Here is a 19,440-nt window from a genome sequence, read left to right as displayed (position 1 = left end):
ATCAGAAGCAAAGGAGTCCCAAAAGAGACCACAGGAGGAAGAAGGGCCTCTCAGCAGAGGCGAGAGATAAGACCCAGGCTAAGCCAGCCCTCCTGCTCCCAGATCCCCCATTTCAGCACCGCATGCCTCCCAGAGAACGGATGCAGCCTTGAGGTGGAGGACCCTGAATGGACCAAGGGTAGGTTTTTACCACTTGGCTGAATGGGGGCTCAGAATAGAAATGAAATTGTTACTGAATGCAAAAAAAAGACATTAAAACACTATACACTCTTGCCTATCTCACTTTTTAATTTAGCCTCATACTTAATACAAGAGGCTCTAGTGAAAAGTGACAACTGAAATCCTAGAGAATTCGAATAGACAAGGGTGCTCAGGAACCGTTCTGTCTTCAAGACCCGGGTGAGGGTTGGACAGAAGAAAACAGGTTCTGGGAATCGCCTGGCATTCTGTTTGTCACTTGGGGTTCTCTGTCTTGGTCTCTGGCATGTCCCCGGGGGCCCGTCATGTGGAAGAGATGGCAGAGAAGTGGCTGTACACTCTGTCCCTTCACCCTCACGCCAGCCCCTTACAAAACAATGTGAAAAGCCTGCAGAAATGGCCCCAAGCATGTCTCCGCAGGGTTACAAGCAGCACTGGCAGGGCTGGCAGGCTGTGGGGTCACGGCTTTGTTCTCATTTGACAGCAGTGAAACAGGAAGCTCTGCTCGGGCACACTGGCTTGCCTTGACCCTGCTCACGGGAGCCCTTCTCTGTGTGCAGGAGCAGGTTCACGGCGGGTCTTGGACAGGACAAGCATTACTATTCACCAGCAGCCCTGGGAACTCTCCCTGAGGCCTCCACTCCAGTCATTTCATAACCTGGCAAGAATCGTGTCACCTTCCGGGGTTTTCAGCACTGATGACACTCTTGTTTCCTCATGAAAAAGCCTGGGTCACCTGAGGATGCTTCTTGCATGGATCCAGCTGGCCTGCACCTTCCTGTCACCAATTCCCTGTGTTCCCTCCAGGGGCGCTGAGCATTGTTTTCACTGTGATGAATACACTGTAACTGAACTAGTTACGAGGATTAAAAAACAAGTCATTGCAATCTGCTAAGTAACGCCTTGAGCCCTTGTCCTCTTTCAAAAAGGAAGACAGCAACTGATACCCCACCAGGTTTTAGCTGGGCTTACTGAAAAGCCGTATTTTCATTTTTATTTATTTTTTTTACTTCTTATTTTGTATTGGGATATAGTCGATTAATAATGTTGTGATAGTTTCAGGCAAACGGTGAAGGGACTTGGCCATACATATACATGTGTCTGTACTCTCTCAAACTCCTCTCTCACCCAGGCTACCACATAACATTGAGCAGAGTTCCATGTACCATAACTTTTTAAAAATACAAGTGTAATATGAACCAGCCACACATCTCAATATTTCACCTGCTTGTAGAGAACATGTCTCCAAAAAAGGCTTTGGGGAAGAGCACTGCAGTATAAGGGCAATGAGGTCAGATCACCTGCTCATTGTATATACACAAATTATATGTGGAAAAGCCCAGAAGGCATATCCTGTCAGGAGGTGGATCGAATCACCGATAGTCACTGATTCAGCTGTTACTGATGGTGCTCCTAACTCCCAAACCACCCAAGGTACAGCAAGGTATATACCAATAAAAAGAACATGCAAACTGCTTCACCCTCACATAAACGGGGGACTCAAGGTTTTACCTATAGGGAACAACTGGAGAACAATACAAAGAATTCTTGTAATTAGTGAATACAGTAAGAACAGTGGTTGATACGCAATAAGTCCTAGGCCTTTGGTAAGCATTTGACATACGTTATCTCATCAAAACTTTAGGAAGACAAAGACAAGTGCTGTTATTAGACTGATTCAATTGAAACAGAGACCGAGAGGTCTGCACTGGCCCAAGGTCACGTGGTCAGAAAGGCAGGACTTGAACTCAGGTCTGCTTGACCTCAGAGAGCTCAAGTGCTGAGGTCTGTTCTGTGCATGCGTCAGTGAGTAGCCCAGACAGGATGTGCTGGGGTCATTAGGAGAAGACAAAGAAGACCACAGGGCAATGCCTGCTATGTCAGCAGTGCGCCAAACCTGGCCTGAATTGGGACCCAAGTAAAAAGGCCAGTCTGGCAGCTGGGCTGGTCTTGGTCATGTGGGAGAGCTGTGAGCGCTGGGCAGCTCCACTCCCAGGTCCTTCTGACTGCAATCTGGAAAAGTAAGCAACCTCTGCAGCGTCACACAGATCCCTGAGCCATGAAAGGTGGTAATTAAACAAGCTGCTGTCCAACTCCTGTCTTGGGGAGAGGGTCAGAGGAGGACACAGGATAGCTCAGGACACAGCTCGAATCCTGGAAGCGTATCTCCTTCGTAGGAACTTCTTTGATTGGCTGTGTTCGTGCACCTTGAGTGTCATCAGATTGGCACTGGCCCTGACACGCAAAACCACCTGAGACGGGCACGTTTTACCTGCTCTGTGAACGGATACTAAGGTTCCCAGCTTTCCCGTGTAAGGCCTGAAGCCATCGTGAAGTAACCAGATCTCAGTGATACATAAGATAGAGTGCTGCATCTTGATTGTGTGAAATTGGAATCTGAGAACCTCTCCTCTCTTTGGGAGGTAAGAATGAGGTGAGAATGGGAGACAAAGATGGGAGTGGGAAGTGAAAATAATCTTTTGGAAGGGTGAGAGATGTGAGTCCAGGGGACCCATTTCTTTTTCTTCATCATAAGCTAACGTTTTTATTTAGTGGGAAAAACATCCAAGGAAATGTTTCTGGGAGCTTTCACACACATTTCTAAGTAAAATTCCAAAATTCTCTGGAGTATGATCTAACACATTATTGTCTAATGTATTAATGTCTAATAAAAGCAACTCTCATTTTATTCTTAATATAGTTAAGAGTGTACAGTACGTGTGCTAATAACATGCATGTATTTTCCTATCCAGTCTCTTAATAACTCTATGAGGTAAGCATTATGCTCCTTGCTTAATGAGGTGAAGAACTAAGGGATAAGAAGTCCAGTAATTTGTTGTTGCTGTTCAGTCACTAAGTCGTGCCTGACTCTTTGTGACCTTAGGGACTGCAGCACACCAGGCTCCTCTGTCCTCCACTACCTCCTGAAGTTTGCTCAAATTCATGTCTGTTGAATCAGAGATGCTGTCTAACCATCTCTTCCTCTGCTGCCCCCTTCTCCTTTTGCCTTCAATCTTTTCCAGTATCAGGGTCTTTTCCAACGAGTCAGCTCTTCATATCAAGTGGCCAAAGTACTGGAGCTTCAGCATCAGTTCTTCCAATGAATATTCAGAGTTGATTTCCTTTAGGACTTACTGGTTTGATCTCCTTGCTATCCAAGGGACTCTCAAGAATCTTCTCCAGCACCATGATTTGAAAGCATCAGTTCTTCAGTGCTCACTCTTCTTTATATTCCAACTCTCACATCCGGACACGACTACTGGAAAAACCATGGCTTTGGCTATATGGACCTTTGCTGGCAAAGTGATGTCTCTGCTTTTTAATATGGTTTTTTCAGTAATTTACCCAATTTCAGTAATTTAAAGTCAAATGGCCAGGGGACACTGGAGCCTGGGTTCAAACCCCAATCTGCCTGAACCCAAAGTCTTAGCTCTTGACTGGCTCCAATGGCAGAGTAATTATCAAGTCACTTTCCTCTCTCTACGCATAATGTGATATGTCTACAATGAACCAAGACTCATTTGCACAAGGGACTCCTCTGCATAATGGGAAGTTCAGTTTTACACACAACCTGATGTTTGTTCTTCATAGTTTCCTTTTCAAGCCACAAGATCACGAGCAGCACCACCAACGAAAATCCAATATTTTTAAGCAAGGGTTAGAAAGCAGGTGTTCAGAGTCAATAGCTAATTTTTTAAAGGTACATTTTATACACAGTAAAAGGTATAGATCATAAGTGTGCATCAGTGAGTTTTGGCAAACCTATACACCTGCATAATTACCACCCGGTGAAGATAAGAGTATTTCTATCACACAAGAAATTTCCATTTTCCTACCTTGCGAGCAATCACCATTGTAATTTCTAACACCACAGATTTATTTGCTGTATATGTGTGGGTCAGTTTCTGTACTCTATTCTATTTTCCATTGATCTATTTGTCTACTATAATGCCAATATATTAATTACTGTAGCTTTACAATATATTGTGAAGTCAGATGATTTTAGTCCTCCAACTTTGCTCTTTTTTTAAAGTTTATTTTTATATTCTAGGTCACTTGCATTGACATAAAAATTTGAGGACCAGTTTGTCACTTTTTATTAAAAAAAAAAAAAGCCTGAGATTTTGATTGGGAATGCACTGAATCTATGTATAGACAGCTGACATCTTAACAACATTTAATTCTTGATTCAAGAAAGAAAGTCCTTGAATATGATGTACCTCTTAATAATCTGTCTTCTTAAATATCTCTTAGCATATATCTTTTATAATTTTGTTTAATCTATTGCCAAGTATTTTATGTGTTGGTACTACTGTGAATTATTTTTATTTCATTTTAATTTATTTGCTATTAGTATATAAAAATAAAATCAATTTTTATACATTGACTTGTACCTTGCAAATGTGATAATTATTTGCTATTTCTAGCATTATTTTGTAGATCCCTTAGGATTTTCCACGTGTACAATCATTTGTATCTAAGAACCAGTCACTTCTTCTTTTCCAATCTTTATGTCTTTTCTTTTTCTTGCCTTATTACCGTGGCTAGGACCTTCAGTACCTGTTGAATATAGGAGATGAAAGCAGATGCTTTTGTCCTATTTCTTATCTTAAATAGAATGTGTTCAATAGTTCTTCATTAAGTATTAAGTTAGCAGAAGGATTTTTATCTCTGCCCTTTTTCAGATTTAAGAGGCTTTTTGTTTTTGTTTTTTTACTGAGAATTTTTAATCTATAAATGGTTGTTGAATTTTGTCAAATGCTTTTTTTTCCCATCTCATTACCTATTTGTATTTTTATTTAAAACTGAGCTCCAATTATTTCTTTCAGCTATTTGCTGTTTATCTCCTTATTTTCTGATATGTGTGGTCTCCTAGGCAATTTTGCTGACACCAACACAGCATGAAGCCGGATTCATACGTGACTGAAATCTGGTATTTCCTGACAGCTGTACTTTTGTGTGGTAGCTTCTGTTTTCACTCAAATACTGTTCATTGTAGGAATGTTTTTAATTTTGAGCCAAATCATACTAGAATTACATATTTAACTATTAGAAATAGTCATTACAGAGTTGTTTTTTTCCCACCTACTACATTTCTTGAGACAAATGTAGTCAAAAGCCTCAGAACTTGGCTTGTTCATCAATTCACAATCTGAAAAAGAAATGCAGAAATATTGCACGTCTTCCCTTTGTATCAAAAACCATGCAGTCAAGACAGATTGGAAAGAAAATGAAGCACTGAGATGTGCCGTCCAGCAGCCAAATACCATGTCATCTGTGGATCAACCTGACCAAACTATGTGCATTAGGGAGCAGTTTGGGGAAAAAGACAGGCTATGACCCTGCCAGCCTAGATGTGGCTAGGAAAAATAACTACCTCATCCCCAAGGATTGCTACACACTGCTTATACTATTTCCTTAACAACTGCCACCCAGTCTCTAAAGGAGTTATCCATCATATCATTAGACATGACAATTTAAATGCTTGAAGCCAAGCCTAGGCCAAATTAAGAGTTAGGTTTTTTTTCCCCCCTCTGTGGTTTCATACTTTATATCTCTCTTTTCCTTTTCCTTGTTTTCTTTACTTCTAAACGGTTCTGTCAGCCAAACATACCAAGTGTCTAGAAAGCAACTTTCGTCTCCGACTACAAAAGAACAGATGCTCAACCAAGACTCTCTTCATGGTCAACGTGGGGATGGTCTTATTACAGTGATATTCTCAAATCTCAAACTCTTCTGGAACAAGCATTCCTTTGAAACAACACTCAGGGTCAAGTCACTCATGAAAACCAACCTTTGTACTTTTGGCCTGAATGTTGCATCTAGTGAGAAAACCCTGCCAAACTAAAGGGAGCTGGAGGAAATAAGTTTACAAGTGTGACATTCTTACATCCTCCTGGAAATTCACAAGATACATTTGTGTATCAAAAGCTCTTTGATATATTCTTTAACTTACTATGGTTTTCACTCTTTTTGACCATAGACATACTGCTTTGGTTTGGTTGACTAACCCTTTTAACTCTCATTCCACACTTTGACACTGTCCCTCTACTTTCTGTGTTCATTGGCACCCTATAAACACTCAGCTCTGCATCCTATGAAAGGGAAAAAAGCATCTTTTAGAGCAACACTCCACAGTGGATAATCAAGACCCTTCGATCTGGCCTTGCCTTCACAGCTATTTGGATGGTAATGCCCCCTTTGGAAAAGGATCACAGTTAGCTCTCCGACTTGGCTTAAACATTGAAGGAAGTTGAGGGCGGAAGGAGGGTAAAGGTTTTGCAGCCCAAAGTACAGACAGGGTGAAAGTGCTGGCAGAGAAAGGAGAGAGGAGAAGAGGGTGAAGACATGCGAGAGCTACGGAGAGGGTAAGCTGCCTTTGTGGGAGAGTGCAGCCCACCTGTGTGGTTCACTCCTGAGGGATGCGGTGGGACTCTACCCATGCGAGGCCAGAATTAATGTGGAGCATTATTAATGTGGCTTTTTAGGAGCAGAATTAATGTGGTTCAACCCCCACTTTGTTATGTTCAAAACATTCCTCTCGTGGGCAATGACATCCTCTTCTTTCGCCTCTCCTGCCATCTCTTCGTTTGGTATCCTAGTTTGGTTTAGTTTTCATTATTAAGCCAACTCATTTTCTTTTAGTGTGAAACTTCTTAATTCATTCTAATATGTTTTAATTTTCCCCCCCATATCTCAGAATATCCTTCTTCTGCATAGAGACTCTTGAGTTTGAGGTCTAGGCCACTGCTGTCCCACAGGATGTACTGGGCAATGGAGATGCTCTACATCTGAGCTGTCCTGTGGTCCCCACTGGCCGGCCACACGAGGCGACTGAGTGCCTGAAATGTGGCTCGTGCGACTGAGGGGCTGAAATGTTAATTTTAAAGAATTTAAAGTCAGATAAGTGGGGACTTCCCAGGTGGTCCACTGGTTAAGACTCTGCCTTCCAGTGCAGGGGATGCGGGCTCGATCCCCGGTAGAGGAACTAAGATCCTACGTGCCTTGCGGCAACTAAGCCCATGCACTACAACTCCTGAGCCCGCACACTCTGGAGTCTGTGCCACAACTAGAGAGAAGCCCCCGAGCTGCCAGGAAGGATCCTGAGGGCTGCGGCTAAGACCTGATGCAGCCAAACAAACACATAGATAATTTTAAAAATAATAAAGTCAAATAAACACACATGACCAGTGGCTACTGCATTGGAGAGCAGATTCAGATGCCTAGACCCTGAGAAGAAAAGAAATGTGCTTTTATCACATCGCACTGGGATGGCTACACCACACCTGGCACCCTGGGGAATCTGTTAAATCCATTACTGTGTGCTTTAGTTTTAGGCTAGCGCATGCGTACCACAGGACATCTGGAGATACAGTTTTCGGCAGTATCCATGGTTTTGTACATACAGGGACTCGTTCTCCCGATTATTTGACTTCACATATCCAGGAGGCTGTGTGTGTAAATACGTGTAAAAGGGCTCTGAAGGCAGACAGACTTGGGTCAGAACCCTCATCCCAACAATCTCTAATGACCCCTTACCCACGTTCCATCTACGAAGTTGCAGCAGCAACTATCAAATTCCTATCATATAGCCCTCGGCACCAGGTACAGGTATCTAGAGAGGACAGGTAACCCAAAGTGGGCCATTCTCTCCCTGGGAATTTGGGAGATTAGAGGGAGAGAGAGAGATTGGATGCTTCATTGGTTGGATCCACACACCAACATTGAGTACTGCTGGTCTCCTCATTTTCAATACCCAGATTACAAAATTCAAAGGAGCCAGTGTACAAGAGAGACAAGAATGACACAGGCAGGCAGAAGCGGGGTACAGACACTAGATGAACAGGGATGGGGAGGGCTCCTAGACCTCCCTCTGATGGGCATCAGTGCTTGCCCACCAATGCCTCTCCTCCGCTGACAACAAGAAGTTGCCCTCCCCAGCACTTTCGCAGGGCCATCAGACTTGCAGTAACATGTGGCCTGAGGCAGCGAAATTCCTCTCTGAGTCGCCCCAGGCTCTCACTGCCCTGCTGGGGTGCATTTAGGAGCCTCACGATGAGACAGATCCAATAGTCCAGAGATCCAAGCAGCTGGGTCTCTGAGTCACCACGTGGAGGACAAGCGCCCTGGAGAACCACCCGGGCCTGCATGCTGGTGTCTCGAACCACCGCGATTATGAGGTGGTTATGAAAGCATAACTTGGCTTCTTCTGGCTAACATTCTCTCTGAGCCTCCGTTTGCTCATCTGTGAAATGGAGCTAAGACTGTTCTGTTAGAAGAAGCCTTTCTTTGTTCTTCAGCAGCGAGAGCTCCAGGTCTGGTTGATTCTTGTTGTTGTTGTTTAGTGGCTAAGTTTTGAGTGACTCTTTGCCATGGACTATAGCCCGCCAGGCTCCTCTGTCCACACGATTCTCCAGGCAGGAGTACTGGAGTGGAGTGCCATTTACTTCTCCAGGGGACCTTCCCGACCTAGGGATCGAACCCACATCTCCTGCATCTCCTGCATTGGCAGGCAGGTTCTTTACCACTGAGCCACCAGGGAAGCCCCGGATTGATTTTAGTACAGTCTAAAAACCTCCCGAGTACCACAGTCAGTATGATAGAATCAGTGCCAACGCAATGGCATCTGAAATGCATTTGCCTCAGCCTAAGGAGCTCGAGCCGGTCTCAATAGGGACCAGTCACAGAGAATACACTGTCCTTTATCAGGGCGGCAGGAGGGGACAAGTGTAGGGCAGGCCTGGGATGGCTTGTCCTCCCGGGGGCCACTGAAAACTCCTGCATCCTCACAGCAAATCAGGGCAGGTACCCCGGGTTCTGGGAGAGGCTCCCTTCCTTCTTCTTGCTGCTGGCAGATGGGCAGTGACTCACAGAGCCAGCCCCTGAGACAGAGGAATTGGCTCCACCAGTTGGTGCCTAAGAGAAAAAGAAGGAAAATACAAGGCTTCCAGAAATCAGCTAGCAGCACCAAGGCTGGCATTGGACATCCCTCATCACCACACGCCCATCGGGCTCACTGTGCCTCAGCTTCTGTGTAACTTCCCACCGGTGCAAGTCTCATGGGTCCCTGTCAACGTTGAGCGTGTGTGTGTGTGTGTGTGTGTTGTGTGTGTTGTGTGTCTGTATGCATGTGTGCATCTGTGTGTGTTGTGTGTGTATGTGTTTGTATTGTGTGTCTGTATATGTCTGTGTGCATGTGTGTGGGGGGTGGCGGGGGGGATATCCACATTTGTGATGCAGCAAAGGGAACCCCTGTGCTTTCTCCTCCAGAGTTCCACGAGGTCCTTGCTGCCCTTGGTGTTCACTGTTGGAAAGAAGAGCTAAGGTCCTGACAACAGCCTTGCTCTCCAAGCCCAGTCAGCTGGACCGGTCAGAGGGGCACATTGATGAGGTGTGAGCTTGAAAATGGGAAAGAGATCAGTTTGGGTTCATAACCTGTGGAATCCATCTAGTTCCTCTGTGTCGTCTGTTGGGAATCCCACAGAGAACCGTGCCCGGCAACTGGGAGGCTTGCCTTTCTTTCTGAAGTGGCCGTAGACTGAGGGGTTTAGCCAGGAGCTTTGGGACCTGGGTAGAATGCTCTTTGCACAGGTCCTGAGTGGCCTTTGGCCTTGCCTGAGGGGCAGGCCCAGGGGCTCAGAAGTGGACAGCTGCTCAGAAGAGGAGCATGGCTGGTGGGAGGGCAGGCGCTCTGACCCGGGCTGGGGTCTCCAGGCTCTGCCCAAACCCAGATGCGTTCACTTCTTGTCGGCGCCCCTCACGTGTGCTGGTGATTGCCCTGGAAAGGCAGGAAATGGATGAAGAGAGTAAAAGTCTTGGGCTTCCCTGGTGGCTCAGTGGTAAGGAATTTGCCTGCCAACGCAGGAGATGCAAGAGATGAGGATTCAATCCCTGGGTTGGGAAGATCCCCTGGAGAAGGGAATAGCAACCCCAACTCCAGTATTCTTGCCTGGAGAATCCCATGGACAGAGGAGCCTGGTGGGAATAGTCCATGCGGTCACAAGAGGCAGACACGACTTAGTGATTAAAACAACAGCAGTCCTCGCCTCAGTCATTCCGAGGCACTGCCAGGATCTAACTTATCTAATGGCCATTTCCACTCTTACCTTCTCACTGCTGATTCTTTCCCTGGGTGGAGAAGGGGTTATTAGATTTTCCCTGAAATTGTTTTTCTTCAATTCATGATCTCCAAAGCGCAGAGTCCTGGATCAGAAATGTGTGTGTTACACATAACGCCTTCTTGAAAGAAAGCCTGGCCCTTGAAGGCCGTGTCTCAAAGACTGAGCTAAAACCAAACTGAGAAGAGAATTTGTGTATCTTTTTGTGGTTTAGAAGGTCAGGGACTTCATTTCCTTCCTCTGGAGCTTGAAAAGGGCTCCCTGCTACGCTCTCAAGGAGCCTTTCATTTGTGTGGCTGCGAACGCTGGTTTATGTTGATGGCAACGTATAAAATTAAGTGAGTGGCTGGTTATTTCATTTCTAGTACATTAGAGTTCTTCTTATACAAAGCAGTTATTCACAGAGTTTATTCTGTTATTTGTTTTCTTTTAAATCCCGGGGTAGGGGGGGATGTTAACAAGGTTAACTCCCAGTTATTCAGGTTATCTAGTTTGTTTGCCGGTGGCTGAGTGGGGCCTGGGGTACAGTCTCTGGAAGCAAGCGGATGCAGGGGTACTGTTACAGGGAGAGGGCTCATCTGGATTTAGGGCTCAGGAAAGGGAGGGGAAGGATGAAAGGACAAGAGACTGGGTACCAGGGCTTGTTGACAGATTTGGTATGGAACCACAGAGCAAAACACAAAGAATAACTCCAGGATTGCAAATTCTAGAGTTGTTGTTGTTCAATCACTATGTCGTGTTTGACTCTGCAACTCCAAGGACTGCAACACGCTAGCTCCTGGAGTTTGCTCAAATTCATGTCCATTGAGTCGGTGATGCTATCTAACCATCTCATTCTCTGTTGCCCCCTTCTCCTCCTACCCTCTCAATCTTTCCCAGCATCAGGTCTCTTCCAATGAGTTGGCTCTTCGCACCAGGTGGCCAAACTATTGGAGCTTCAGATTCAGCAACAGTCCTTCCAATGAATACTCAGAGTTGATTTCCTTTAGGACTGACTGGTTTGATCTCCATGCAGCCCAAGGGACTCGTAAGAGTCCTTTCCAGCATCATAATTTGAAAGCAAAGTCTAAAGTACTTTCATACAATTAAAATGCAATGCATTCTATATATAGGAGCCACATTAAGAAAGTAAAAAATAAACAGATATATAATATTACTATTTTGATAATTTTAAAATTTAACCCACTATGTCCCAATATCGTTAATATTTTACCTTCTGGGTTTTTTTCAGACTAAGTCTTTTCAAATTCAGCATGTGTTAACAGACCACATCACAGATCAGCCACACTGCAAGTGTTCTGTGGCCACACATGGCGGGGACCCCCAGAAAAGTCCAAGGGGATTGGAAGGATCTAAGAAGAAATGAGTAGGAAAGGATCCTTTGTTTGGAGAGGAGCCTGATAAGCTGTTGCCACGCTGTGTTTTGTGGGATGCCCGAGATGGTTGGAAGGAATTAAAGATACAGGACTGGTGGCTGGGAAGGGGAGGCAGAGAAGATGGATTGGTCAAGGCAGATTTGAGGAAATAAAAATCCCCTTACTATATTCGACAACACTTGTTTCATGGATGCCCAGACACTGCTCTGTATTAAGATTTAGCCCATTGACACGTGTGCCCATAACGGTAAAGGGCTAGGACCATCTGTAGTGGGCCTGAAAGAGTGAAAGCATCAGTCAAGTCCAGCTCTTTGTGCCCCCGTGGACCGTAACCTGTTCCCCGTCCATGGGATTCTTCAGGCCAGAATACTGGAGTGCATTTCCACTCCCTTCTCCCAGGGATCTTCCCAACCCAGGGATTGAACCCAGATCTCCCGCACTGCAGGCAGATTCTTTACTGTCTGAGGCACCAGTGAAGTAGTGAGCTTAGGCTTCCCCTAAAGCTCTCAAGCTTGAAGTATTTGGGGATATTAATGCCTATCCACCAACCTCCAAATCACTCCCAATATACATCAAGGATTCAGGTACAAGTGCTTTTTGTTAAATTCACGTATGTTAAAATATCCAAGTACAGAAGTGTATAAAATAGAAAATAACTGTATTTTCAGCTTTCTTTTTGTTTCTTATAAAATAAGGATGCTATACTGTACTATATCATTTTCTTTAAGGTTCTTTGTTTTGTTTTTTGACTGGCTGTAATGGCATACAGGCTGTTAGTTCCCTGGCCAGGGATCAAACCCATGTCCCCTGCATTGGAAGCATGGAGTCTTAACCACTGGGCCCTCAGGAAAGTTCCCCACTTCCCCTTAAATGAGTATTGTGAACCTCCACCTCATCCTTTGAACCGGATGTGCACTACTCTATTGTATGGATGTGTTTCACCATTCATTTATCTGGTCTTTACTTGATGGAAATTTATGTTGTTTCAAATATTTTTGCTATTATAAAATACTACAATGGCTGTCCTTTCATATATATCTCTGTACAATGGTTGGTTTTATTCCTTAGGAATACATTTTGAAAGTGATTATCATTATCAGTATGAATATTTTAAAGTTCTCAATGAATACTGATAAGTTGCTTCATAAAACTTCCCTTTAATACTTCTTGAGGATTCTGTTCCCACGACTCCGTGCTAATACTGGTTATTTTCATTCTTTTCAATCTTGTCCATCTGATTGGTGAAAAATATATTACAGTTTACATTTTAACTTCTTTGATCACTAGTGAAGTAAAGCAGTCTTTAAATATGTATGAAACATTCATATTTCTTCTGTAGATTGAAAGTGAAAGTCACTCAGTCGTGTCCGACTCTTTGTGACCCCATGGACTTCTCCAGGCCAGAATACTGGAGTGGGTAGCCTTTCCCTTCTCCAGGGGATCTTCCTAACCCAGGGATCGAACCCAGGTCTCCCGCATTGCAGGCGGATTCTTTACCAGCTGAGCCACAAGGGAAGCCCAATTCTGTAGATTGCCTGTTCCTATTTTTTGCCCATTTCTAGATTGGGATTTTGTTTTTCTCTTACTAACAAAATGACACTGACATTTTATATGTAATATACCCTGCAGGTATCTCCCCCAATTGTTTGTTTTTTATTTTGTTTGTGGTGCCTTTGCCTAATATTTCCATTACAGGTAAAATCAGGCTAAAATCATCATGTGGAGAAGCTGGAGTTGGGAACCAGCAGAAGGGCAACAGTGGGAAGAAATAATCTAGTGCTTTCCCTCAGTGATAAAACTGGCCTAAAGGCAATACACAGAAGCGGTGGAAATCTCTCAACCATCTGGACATCTGGGGTAAGCCTCATTTTATTAAAAACAAAGTAGAAGTTTGTATTTTATTTAATAAACAATTGAGTCTCTAAACTGTAATAAGAATGAAAAATAAAGAAGGATGCTTTCCCTTCCAGACTTAATTCTGATTTTTCTTCAGAGAAAGGTCAGTTGGGATATAGGGGGAAAAAAAGCTCTTGGAAAAGTAATTTTGCTGCTTTAGAAGTAAGGGTAATAACCATTTGGAAATTCTTTGCAGTTTAAACAAGTTTCTCCACGTTATCCCTTTTCTCACAGATGGGGCTTCTGGGCCAGGTTAAGCATAGCATTTACTCCAGAAACATTTTTTAAGCCCCTACCCTATGCTAAGTGCCTCTAAAAAGGGAAGAATTTCTTGCCAACTGGCAGTAGGACAAAAGCATGAAGAAATCAGGCTTTACTCTAAATGTGCCTGAACCCAATAAATACAGAAAAATCAATTAGTACAGCCCAGTCTTGAAGGCCTTATGGTCTCACAGGGAATAAGGTTATTGAACACACATGGGCAGTGCGCTGCCTCCGGAATGCTGGAGGTGTAGCATGCTGGGAGGGGATGGGATTCCACCTAGAAGGATCCAAGGAGTTTTCAGAAGAAGCAATCCTCAGTGTTTAGAGACAGAGTATGTAGTTAAGTGATCTGGAAACTAAGAAAGCAGATTCCAGATATTCAGCGGAAAGACAGACGTGATTGCAAACACCAGGGATTTTTGAAGCACTTGTCATCCTCAGGATGATCTGCTAAAGGACATCATCCTTGTCATCCTCAGGATGATCTGCTGAAGGACATCATCCTTGTCATCCTCAGGATGATCTGCTGAAGGAGTACTCTGAGATACAAAAGTATAGGTAGTGATCACTGTGGATACACAGACCATCAGACGGTGAGAACTGTGGGACCTGGCATGTCGGTACCCAGGGCTCCAACATGGGCCAGCTTCTGATGTGACTCTTTTAAAAGATAAGATGCCTTTTCAATCTATAGTAATAATACTCAGTTGAGTTCAGTTCAGTTGCTCAGTCGTGTCCGACTCCCTGTGACCCCATGAACCGTGGCACGCCAGGCCTCCCTGTCCATCACCAACTCCTGGAGCTTGCTCAAACTCATGTCCATTGAGTTGGTGATGCCATCCAACCATCTCACCCTCTGTTGTCCCCTTCTCCTCCTGCCTTCAATCTTTCCCAGCATCAGGGTCTTTTCCAGTGAGTCAGTGCTTCTAATCAAGTGGCCAAAGTACTGGAGTTTCAGCTTCAGCATCAGTCCTTCCAGTGAGTATTCAGGACTGATTTCCTTTAGGACTGACTGGTTGGATCTCCTTGCAGTCCAAGGGACTCTCAAGAGTCTTCTCCAACACCACAGTTCAAAGGCATCAATTCTTTGGCACTCAGCTTTCTTTATAGTCCAACTCTCACATCCATACATGACTACTGGAAAAACCACAGCTTTGACTAGATGGACCTTTATCAGCAAAGTTAACTCTGCTTTTTGTGTTTGTTTGTTTTATTTTATTTATTTATTGGACATGCAGCATGTGAGATCTTAGTTCTCCAACCAAGGTTCGAACCCATGCCCCTTCAACCACTGGACTACCAGGGAAGTCCCATCTCTGCTTTTTAATATGCTGTCTAGTTTGGTAATAGCTTTTCTTCCAAGGAGTAAGTGTCTTTTATTTCATGGCTGCAGTCACCATCTGCAGTGATTTCTGGAGCCCCCCAAAATAAAGCCTGTCACTGTTTCCATTGTTTCCCCATCTATTTGCCATGAAGGGATGGAACCGGATGCCATGATCTTTGTTTTTTGAATGCTGAGTTTAAAGCCAGCTTTTTCACTCTCCTCTTTCACTTTCATCAAGAGGCTCTTTAGTTCCTCTTCACTTTCTGCCATAAGGGTGGTGTCATCTGCATATCTGAGGTTATTGATATTTCTCCCGGCAATCTTGATTCCAGCTTGTGCTTCATCCAGTCCAGCGTTTCTCATGATGTACTCTGCATATAAGTTAAATAAGCAGCGTGACAATAAATAGCCTTGAGATACTCCTTCCCCAATTTGGAACCAGTCTGTTGTTACATGTCCGGTTCTAACTGTTGCGTCTTGATCTGCATACAGATTTCTCAGGAGGCAGGTAAGGTGGTCTGGTATCTCACTTTTATGGCCCTTCGTACTTTCCAGGCTCTGTTCCAAGCATCTTACATATAACAGCTCAGTTAACATTCATAAAAGTCTTCTACTTCCCTTTGGCAGGTAAGGAAATTGAGGGACAGAGAGTTTTAGCCACTTACTGAAGGCTCTTTGTTTCAGAGGTGATAGTGTCAGAATTTGAATCTGAACTGGGATGTGAGTCCAGCCATCCAGATCAGTGTCTTCCAAGCAGATATAGTTATTGAGTATTTACTAAGTCTCAGTAAATAAGTTGCACGTGGACTCAATGGACATGAATTTGAGCAAACTCCAGGAGATAGTCGAGGACAGAGGAGCTTGGCGTGCTGCAATCCATGAAGTCACAAAGAGTGAGACACGACTTAGCGACCAAACAACAAGTTGCAGGTCGAGGTATTTATTCTGTACATGTGATTCTCAACTGCCATAGATCTGTGAGGTTGTGAGGTTGATACTACAATTTCTCCCCTTCGATAGCATTACAGAGATTATCTGCTTGCCCAGGGTCACAAAGTAGAAAGTAGCAGACCCAGGATTTGAGCCCAGAGAGAGTGACCTTGGAGAGCGGCAGAGCTCCTGGGCATGGTCACAGAAGCACACGACGCAGGAGGAGGGAGGGGACGGTCCCACGGCATTTGGCACGTCTACTCTCATAGCTTTCTCCGGAGCTTCCAAGACAAACGAGTATTCAGAGGATGCTCTGCAAATACTGAGGAAAACTGCAGGAAATGGGGGTGACAGGCTTAGCTAAAAGGAAACTGGGAAAGGGGCATGCAAATGTCCCAGTCATGGGCAAAGGAAGAACTGTCAAACAGAGAGATGGGACTGATTCTCTATGGCTTCAGAGGGGAGAATCAACAGGGATTTTCCAGTAGTACACTCACAAATGGAATGGCATTGTGAACCCCTCGGTAGCAAGGTTTTTCTGAGAAAAGGCAGGAAAAAAATAACCGTCAGAAAGTTTGGAGAGGGGCATTCCATGCTGGATGCAGAGCTGGCTTAAGTTGCCTCTAAGGTCACTCTCTTCTATGAGCTAATTGAATCTTAATCACCTTCCAACAAGCTCCGTTCCTTTTATGGAAATTAACATATGACAGAATCAAGACTTGCGAAGTTCATTAGAAGCTGTTTATCCAGCATTCTTTTGCCTGTTTTACCAAATCTTTGGCGCACGAGGTTCATAATCAGGTTTCTAAGGAAATACAAGTGGCATCAGTAGCTTATAAAATAGATTGGATTATGTTCCTTGTAATTTACAGTTCAGAGTATTTTGTTGCATACTAATGCTCTTGAAAAGTCATGCTCCACGAATGAGAGCTAATAGGTCACCTTTAACCAGAAGATATGATTAACCAGGATAACCCACCTGCATGCCATGACAAATAGCAAACGTTCTGGAACAGTCTCCAAACGGGAAACTGAGCAGCAAAGTATATGAAGCCGTTTCCTACTGGGAACCCAGAGGCAGCAACCCTCTGCTCATTTCCTCCACTGGCCAAGCCCAGGTCCCGGAGGTTATGATTTAGTGTCGGCCACAGGGTTTATTCAGCTGTTTCGGGGACAGAAGAGCTACTGCTCCTAGGCTTGATGGCCAGGGGCATCCAAAAAGGCGGCCAATGTTCACGACGTGTGTGTTCTCCAAGCACAAAAGGTCTGTTCTTACGCAGGACTGTCTGATGGTCTGGACGTGAACCCTAAGGGAGAGGCGATTACTCTCCCCACCAAGCTGCAAGATGCTCCAAGGAGAACTCTCCCAGAAGGCCGCAGTTCACTCAGTTTATTTAGGGAGCTTCTAACACCAGTGATACGGAGAAGACAATGGCACCCCACTCCAGCACTCTTGCCTGGAAAATCCCATGGACAGAGGAGCCTGGTAGGCGGCAGTCCATGGGCTCGCACAGAGTCGGACACGACTGAGCAACTTCACTTTCACTTTTCACTTTCATGCACTGGAGAAGGAAATGGCAACCCACTCCAGTGTTTTTGCCTGGAGAATCCCAGGGATAGGGAAGCCTGGTGGGCTGCTGTCTATGGGGTCGCACAGAGTAGGACATGACTGAAGTGACTTAGCAGTAACATCAGTGATAAAGAATCCTCCTGCCAATGCAGGAGATGCAAGAGACGTAGGTTCGATCCCTGGGTCAGGAAGATCCCCTGGAGAAGGAATTCCAGTATTCTTGCCTGGAGAATCCCATGGACAGAGGAGCCTGGCAGGCTGTGGGTCATGGGGTCACAAGAGTTGGATACGACTGAGCGACTAAACAGTGATGGCACCTCAAGGCGATGTGCCCACAGTAGGCACTGCATGGTCACACCTGCCCTCATCACCCTGTCTCCTGCCTGGCTGCTCTCATCACTGATGTTAACTTTGGGGAGTCACCTTAGGGCTGACCGGTCCCCCTGCTCCCAGGGCCACCTGGCTCACCCCCTTTCCTGTGTCCCAGAGCAAAATGAGCCCCTGCCCCACAGACAGGAGGCCTGCTGCCAGGCCCTCCGCCACCCCCGGCCTTTTCTCCACTCCTGTCTTGTCACCGACTTGTCCCTGGACCTGTTCTCTCTATCTGGGGGCCTCCTGTCCCCTCTCCACCTCCAGCGTCCACTTTGCCAAGTGCACGCCCAGAGGGCTCTGCCCATAACAGCTGTGCTCCAGGGAAAGCACCATGGACCAGACACCGAGAGCCTGTGTGCTGGTCTCTGTGTGGTCCCGAAGCCACGGGGCTTGTTTCCTCAGCTGCAATCCAGGAATAATAACTACCCCCTCCCCTGCTGGGTATAAAAGACCTTAGTGAACTGAGAAATGCCCCACGATGTAACAGAGGAGACGAACATACCATCTTAAAAAGCAAGGAAATCCTGATGCACACCACAGCGGGCACAAACCCTGACACTATGCTAAGGAAACACGACAGTCACACAAGTAGTAGCTCCCTGGGGCCACCGACTCAGGCAATGAATAAGGAAGTACAAGCCTGGAGGAGGAGACGAGTGTTCCAGAGGAATATCCCAGTGCTCCAGAAATCTCTCCTGGAAGCCTCTGGGAGGTTTCAGAGATGCCAAGTAACACAGGATGGAAAAGTAATGCACGTTGCATAAGTCAAAAATAGACTAAAACCCTCCATTCTTCACTATTCTTCAATCACAGATTTAAACGTTCATTAAGACAAATTAGTATTTTGTTAAATGCTAAAAAAAAAAATCCTAAGGCATTTCACTTCCAGGGATAAACCCCAAAGAACTGAAAACAGGAACTCTAACAGATTTTTACACTCATGTTCATAACAGCATTGCTCACAACAACACAAAGATGGAAGCAAACCCAGCGTCCACTGACAGATGAATGAAAAGCCAAAATGTTGTCTGTCCACACAAAGGGATATTATTCAGCTTAAAAAAAAGAGGACATTTTGACATAGACTACATCAGGGATGAACTCTGAGGACACTGTGCGTGCGTGTTAGTCACTCAGTCGTGTCTGACTCTTTTAGACCCTATGGACTATAGCCCACTAGGTTCCTCTATCCGTGGGATTCTCCAGGCAAGAATACTGGAGTGGGTTGCCAAGCCCTCCTCCAGGGGATTCCCCCTCCCTGCATTGCAGGTGGATTCTTTACCCACTGAGCCACCTGGGAAGCTCTTAAGAACATTATACTATGTGAAATAAGCCACAACTTACAGTGCATACAAACGAGTTCCGTTCTGAGAGCTCATCAATTTGTAAGTT

General features: G+C 45.0%; 1 long non-coding RNA gene across 1 annotated transcript; it reads left to right on the top strand.

Moving 5' to 3' along the window:
- Window positions 1-6,469: 6,469 nt before the first annotated feature.
- On the top strand, window positions 6,470-13,556 carry LOC104995062. The gene is made up of 3 exons (XR_826025.1): window positions 6,470-6,566; window positions 9,469-9,589; window positions 13,388-13,556. It is a non-coding gene; the product is annotated as an uncharacterized LOC104995062 (long non-coding RNA).
- The last annotated feature ends 5,884 nt before the right edge of the window (window positions 13,557-19,440 follow it).

This window comes from Bison bison, unplaced genomic scaffold (assembly GCF_000754665.1).
Source record: "Bison bison bison isolate TAMUID 2011002044 unplaced genomic scaffold, Bison_UMD1.0 scf7180017864274, whole genome shotgun sequence".
NCBI lineage: Eukaryota > Metazoa > Chordata > Mammalia > Artiodactyla > Bovidae > Bison > Bison bison.
This window is presented reverse-complemented; position numbering and strand designations above follow the sequence as displayed.